We start from the raw sequence: 6,860 nt of genomic DNA on the forward strand, positions 1-6,860 counted from the left end.
TATATATGCAGCACGCTTATTCTGCACGCGCTACTGCTGTGTAGCAGTAGCGCGCTTTTTTGACAAGCGTTACTGCTAAAGTTCTGTGTATAAGATTTTCCCTAGTAGTGCCCTGCCATCCCTTCCCCACGGAGTTCACTCCGCCTCCGCATGCGCCGGCTCGCCGGCAGAGGCAACGGGTGAACGTGCCCGTGCACCAGGCGGAGTGGCACTGGCGCCACCGTGTGCCGCTGCCGTACCCCGACGTGACGCTGCCGCACGACTGACATCTGGATCCGGAAAGGATCCCAGTGCCGGAGGCGCCTCGATCGGCTAGGGCGCACGCGGAGGAGGTGCATCGCTGGCGGGCGCTCCTGACGCCGGAGCAGCGCAGCGACGAGGCCTACGCCTACGACTCACCCAACTGGGCGTGCTGGTTCGCCTTCGAGCACGAGGAGGCGAGGCGGCACGGCGTGCGCGAGGTCGACCACAGCGTGCAGCCGCCGCCGCTCATCGTCAAGGAGGAAGACCAGGTGGCAGAGGACGCCTACCAGGCGGCCCTTGCGGCCGTCTACCGGGAGAGCAAGGAGGACGAGCGGCGCAGGACGGAGGCGGCAGAAGAAGAAGAAGCTCGGTACGAGATAGCCACGGCGCAGGCCATGGCCCTCTCCGCGGCCAGCGACTGCGTGGTGCCGCCGGTGGCCCCGCCATCCCCTCCCCGTCGCCTCGCCAAAGCCGAACCGCACCGGAGCCGGAGCCCATCGAGCGCTACCCCTGGACGGGAGTAGTCCACGAGTGGGTGAGGGCGCCACCGGTCTGGATGCAGGCCATGCCGGAGCAAGAGGCGGCATACCTCGAGCACTGGCAGCAGATTCGGGTGGCCGAGGAGCTCCGCGGGGGCGAGTACCTCGAGATGCTCGAGCGCGACGCCGAGACCGAGCGGCTCGAGGCCGAGGAAGAGGCGCGCCAGGCCGCGGCGGCCCAGGCGGCGACACTGCCAGCGCCGGCACAGCCTGCGCCCGACATGGCCGCGCTCTGGAACACGGGATTCAGTTGGGTCGGTCCAGCGCCGACGCTCATCGACCTCACGGACCCCAAGGACGACGACAATGACGCCTAGCGCGCCGGCGCCTTGTTTTTAGTTTGCTTTTCTTTTTCTGAAATGCTAATGTGGACGCGTGGACTCCCGCCGGCCTTCGTGGCGGGCTTTAATGTTTAATTATGCATGCATTCAGTTTTTTTTATGTTGTCAAAATGGGTCGCGCTAGCGTTGGGCGCATGCACCGATCCAAACTCGGAAGCGGATGCTCGTGTCTGCCTGGCCGATCCAAACGGATAAATAGCGGATGAAATCGCCGTCCGTTTAGGTCGGCCCGTTGGAATTGCTCTTAAGTGACCGTAAATCCGTATTTTCAAAATTCTAGCACGAAACTGAACATTCAACCCAAGCTGTGTGACTCCAGATGATATTACCTCGATGGAAAAAGCAAGCTGCATTTTCCCAAGTTAGGTGATCAAGCGTCTCGTACTCAGAGCAGCATTTAGTGCTTCGGTTACTGATTGGAAGTCCGTGCGTCCACTTAAAGAAGGGAGTCACAGAACTTGCGTCGTCGGGGACGACGGCGGACGGCGGCCGGCGGGTTAGATACGTCAGGTTGGGATTAGGGCGGCGGAGGAGCCCGCGGCGGTGAACATCCTCATCGGCGGCGGCTGCAGGAACAGGTAAAGTGCACCGCTCATCGCTCAGTACAATCTGGGAGCCCAGATGATTGGAGCCCAGATTATTGGGGCAAACCCCAATCACTTTTCTTGAATAATCCATCATCATTTGATCCGATGCATTAGTTCGTTTCTCTGTTTCTCTGTTTTTTTACTACGATTCTCTGAAAGAGATCTTTTACATACTCATTTGATGGGGGTTTCTCTGTTTCTCTGTCCATTTGATCCGATGGAGTAGTATAAAATGGGGGTTTTCTGCTGCAAAGATAAATGATGCTCTGCAATATCATTTGCGTTCAGAATCGTGAATGATGTAAATGAAACAAAAGTAGAAACACATATAAAGATGAATCATGGACGAACTTGTTATCAAATTGCATTCAGACTTCAGAGTCAGAGTCCTCTGCATTTTTTTTCCAAAAAAAAAAGAGTCCTCTGCATTTGCTCTTATCCGATGCAAAATCTTAATGCGCAGACCATGAAATCTATGGGAATTTTTCCCTGATTGCATGGTTCCACACCTAATTCAAATCTACTCCTTCCTAAGGATACCTTCAGTGCGTGTAGAGCCGACAAAATTCGGCACCTAAACGTATGTAAACTTTCTTTGCAGCACATGTTAACCGGATACTGAAAGTTGCTAGAAGCTCGTGCTGATATGTATGTTTGTTGATAGATCATGTTCTCCTTCGCCCACATCTTCTGAACAATGCTAGTTTTATGTTTTATGAGAAACCTGCGATTAATGCATGAGATTGTCATATGCACTGAAGATTTATTTATTTTTGAAAAGGAGCATAACTCCCGGCCTCTGCATCGAGCGATATATGCGCTGAAGATATGCTGAGGTTTTTTTATGTTCTGTTGATTTTATGACTCGATCCTATGTTTTGCTGTAGGAGTTAATTTTATTTATTCTTGAATCGTACTCCATAATGCTGGCCAACATAGTTTTGAATACCGAAAATGTTATGTTATTTGTACATCATCCATGTCTCATCTTTTTTATGTTGGACACTATTTTAGAAGGACACCGCAAAATTTGTGGCTCTGAGCCAGTCTGCGCAAATGGCTATGGAGCATGATCAACCTCGTGAACGCAAAGACGATGAGCAGTTCGCTTGGCCATGGAAGGGTGTTCTTGTTAACGTGCCTACCGAATGGAAGAACGGGCGCCGCGTCGGAGAACAAGGAAACCACTTGAGGGATCAGCTCTCGCAATTTTGCGCACGAAAGGTTATTCCTTTGTGGGACAAACGCAGCGGCCATACTAGGAGTGCCATTGTGGAGTTCACAAAAGACTGGAGTGGTTTCAAAAATGCCATGGACTTTGAATATCACTTTGAGACACGAGGATGTGGCAAAAGGCATGGGAAGGGGCAGCATTACCATGGGCCAGAGATGTTTGGTTGGGTTGCCAGAGCAGATGATCACAGATCGTACACTCCTATTGGTTACTGGTTGCACAACTACACTGATCTAAAAACCATTGCTGATCTTAAGAATGAAGAAGAGCGTAAAACTGGCAAACTTGAAGAAAGCCTAGACAAACGGGTTGAGGCAATGGACAGGGATGTGCAAGAGCTTCAACACGAGAACAATCGAATGACTCAGTTGCTTGGTAAGGCAGAGGAGGATCTGAAGAAGCTCCTCCAGTCTCAAACTGAAGGTCTGTGTCAATCTTTGTCTATCTCATTTGTACTCTTTAATTATCGGCACATGTGCAATTCTGTCATGGTATACTTGGATCTTATGGTTTGTTAACACTTATTCCATTTATACCAGAAATTGACAAAATACAGCTTGATGAGCTAGAAAAGGAAGAGGTGCGTGACATCTTGTTTCTTGTATATTGAGTTTTTCTCTAGAATGAATGAAGTTTGTTTCCTTTTTCTGGAGGATGAGTGTTTGTTTTCATTATTCTTTTGCATGAAAACATTATATATGTTTATCTGCAGCACAGTTTCTGTACATTTTAGTTACCCTAAATTATTGTTCTGTTATCAAATAGTGTGCTGCAGCATGTTTGGCAATATAATTTTTCTTACTGCTATCACAGTGCTCCCTTATAATACAAAAGACATGCATTTAGCCGCACATTCTAGAAAAAAGAAGCTTGTGGGGAAACCATGGTGCTAGTGACAGAATTGCAGTGTTGTTAGGTAATTACTCCCTCTGTAAACTAATATAAGAGTGTTTAGGTCACTACTTTAGTATTCTAAACACTCTTATATTAGTTTACGGAGGGAGTACCATTTAGTGTACTGTACTGTACACATAACTGACGTCAATCTGTTTCAAACAAAGAATGCTATGATGGAGCGAGTGAGGGCCACTGAAATTTTGCTGAAGCTTGAGGAAGAGCATCAGGTTTGAGTCTCGGTGTATTGTTTCTCGCAATCTCCGACAATATAATAATCTATACAAGCTTATTAATTTATTGTGGGTAAAATGCAGAGGGAGACAAAACTCACTCTAAATAAGGATCTTGAGTTACGAAAGCTAATGCTTGACAAGCAGGCTCTCGAGATAGAACTCAAACAGCTAGAGGGTGAATTGGAAGTAATGGAGATTTTGCCAGGTGAGGAAATTTCGAAGAAGAAGAGAATAGATGAACTTCGTGAGACTCTAAAAGAGAAGTATGAGAGTAAGGAAGATATGGAATCACTTCAGAAGATCCTTATTGCCAAGCAAACAGCACACACCAATGAGTTGCGACCTGCTAGGAAGAAGCTAATAGATGTGAGTTACCTCAGTTATCGAGTACTTGTCCAGTACTAGGTTATGTCATGTTGTCGATGATGACCTGTCGCTTTTGTGTAACTTCTGAAGACCATTCTCATTGTTGTTTGTCCAATGTATGACAGGGCTTCCTGGATCTTACAAAGGGTCGAGGAAATATAGGCATCAAAAGAATATGAAAACTTGATGAAAAGGCGTTTTTAAATGCTGGCAAAAAACAGTTACCAGAAGACGATGCAGAATTTGCAGCTACCATTCTTTATTCAGAGTGGGAGGCTCAGATTGAAAATTGGGCTGCCACGGTTCATGGAAAAAACACGGTACCCACTTCTTTTTCTCTAACATAACTTCTAATCTTGAGTTTTCAATTTCTTGGCGGACTTGTAGTTGTTGCGAACATTTCGTTGTTGTCAATTTCCATGGATATTAAAAAAATCCCTAAATTTCTCGGTGTTCTGTCAAACACCTTTTAGTTCAACCATTAACAGAAATAAAGTTATTCAGATTTAATATGTGAATAGTACATCAATAAATTTGTAAGGAAGAATACTCGCAATATTTGACAGGCTTATCTTTTCAGTAGTATAGTGATAAAACATCGATGAAAAAGTTCATTTTAAAACTCGAACTATTGTGCTTTCTTGACTTAAACCATGATCTATGGAGCCGCCTACATTATATCCTAAAGTATTTAAAACCTTTCAGAATGAACCCTATTCCTGTTTCGGAAAGTGGTTTTGTATTTTGGTCCTTTAAAAGAATATCAAATTTCCAAGATTGTAGAACTATGAGATGTTAACCCATAATACTTGATCAAAAAGTGTGATTATTTATATTATGTGCACAAATGGCAAGAGCTCATGTTTTTTTGTTGAACCCACTAGGGTGGGTTTGCACCTATTGATGTTGTTTTTGTAAATTGAGAAACATCATGAAAGTTGGTGATTCTACCAACAGAGAACCTTGAAAACAAATCATTCCAAAAAATGATAATATGCCATGCATCCAACGTAAACTTGATTAGTGTAGATGCACATGAATCAACCAGGGTCTAGGTCTAGGGGGAGACTAACACCATTTTTTAGAGTTAAGGGATGTGAAGAGAAAGGTTTTGGAGTTAAGTTGTCCGATAAGAGTCAAACAAGAATTTACGGGGCGTAAGGAGTTAGTGCCTTTTATTGATTTTTCTGATCCAGATTGAACAGTGAGATAAGATAACATTACTACCTCTTTATTTATTTAAAAAGGACTAATTAATACTTCTCCATGGCCCTCGTCGGAAGTTTCCATTTCATAGCTATGATTAAAGCTGGCAGCATTGTGCAAAGATCTCTGTCTCTGAAATCGTGACCCAATACCAATGCTCTCAGAAAACATTTCCTTTTTAACTATAATGATAGAGTGTTTAGTTTTCAATTTGATTGTAAACCTAAACCACCTTTAGTAAAAGAATTTCAATCTGCGTGCATGCAGCCATATGAGTCAACTCTGATGTAGGAAATTATTTCTCAGGATGATGAGAAGGTCCAAGAACTAAAATATCACCGTGATTTATATTTGTCATGCAGAATATCCCACAATATGGCAACTTCATTTTTTTTCTAATAGTATAGTGACAAAAGAACTAATGAAATATGTGTATCTGAAGTTCATTATAACGTTCATAACTTTTTCTGGTTAAAAAAATTGTGTCTGATCACTGCCATAAGCATTCCATTTGGACAACTGTGTCATCTTGTCTAATGGTGCGTGAGCTTTGGTGCAGGAAATGATCTCCAAGGACAATGAGAAGCTCTGGGAACTAAAAGAAAAGCATGGTGATGAAATCTACACTTTGGTAACAAAGGCGCTGGATGAAATCAACGAGTACAAGCCTTTTGCCGAAGAACAAGGTGGAGAAATCTTTGGTGTACCTGAGTTGTGGAACTACAAGGCGGACCGGCGAGCAACCGTAAGAGAAGGCATCCAGTACGCCCTGGATAAGTGGACGACGAATAAGAGGAAGCGCTGAGGCCCGAATCTGGCTTAGCGTCCTTCATGTGTTTCCCTGAACTAGCATCGTTGTCATTTTGCCTGAATTAGATACTTTATCGGCTGTGAAGGAGCTCTCTATTCAATTATTTGAAAAATATATTTCTCGGACATGTTTTGGTTGATATTATCTAACTCCTTGATCTTTTTGTTGTGGGGTCTCTAACTACTTGATCTTTCCGTATATTGAGCAATATTGTTTATGTTCGTCAGCTCTTGAATGATGTTTCTCATAGCTAGAATCTTCTGCTAGTGTGTATTCAATATGTTTGTGAGATCTTGAATTGCTACATAAACCTGCAACTCAAAATGCAGATGTACAGGCAGGTGCAGCTTCACGCAAACATGGGATCTATCAGGCAAAAAGATCTATCTTCTAGTGGTTGGCT

The 6,860-nt window shown here is 44.4% G+C and overlaps 1 long non-coding RNA gene across 1 annotated transcript; it reads left to right on the top strand.

Annotated features, from left to right (window-relative positions):
- Positions 1-4,239: 4,239 nt before the first annotated feature.
- Positions 4,240-6,620, top strand: LOC119280573. The gene is made up of 3 exons (XR_005138111.1): positions 4,240-4,440; positions 4,566-4,760; positions 6,206-6,620. It is a non-coding gene; the product is annotated as an uncharacterized LOC119280573 (long non-coding RNA).
- Positions 6,621-6,860: the final 240 nt, after the last annotated feature.

Source organism: Triticum dicoccoides, chromosome 3B, assembly GCF_002162155.2.
Source record: "Triticum dicoccoides isolate Atlit2015 ecotype Zavitan chromosome 3B, WEW_v2.0, whole genome shotgun sequence".
Lineage (NCBI taxonomy): Eukaryota > Viridiplantae > Streptophyta > Magnoliopsida > Poales > Poaceae > Triticum > Triticum dicoccoides.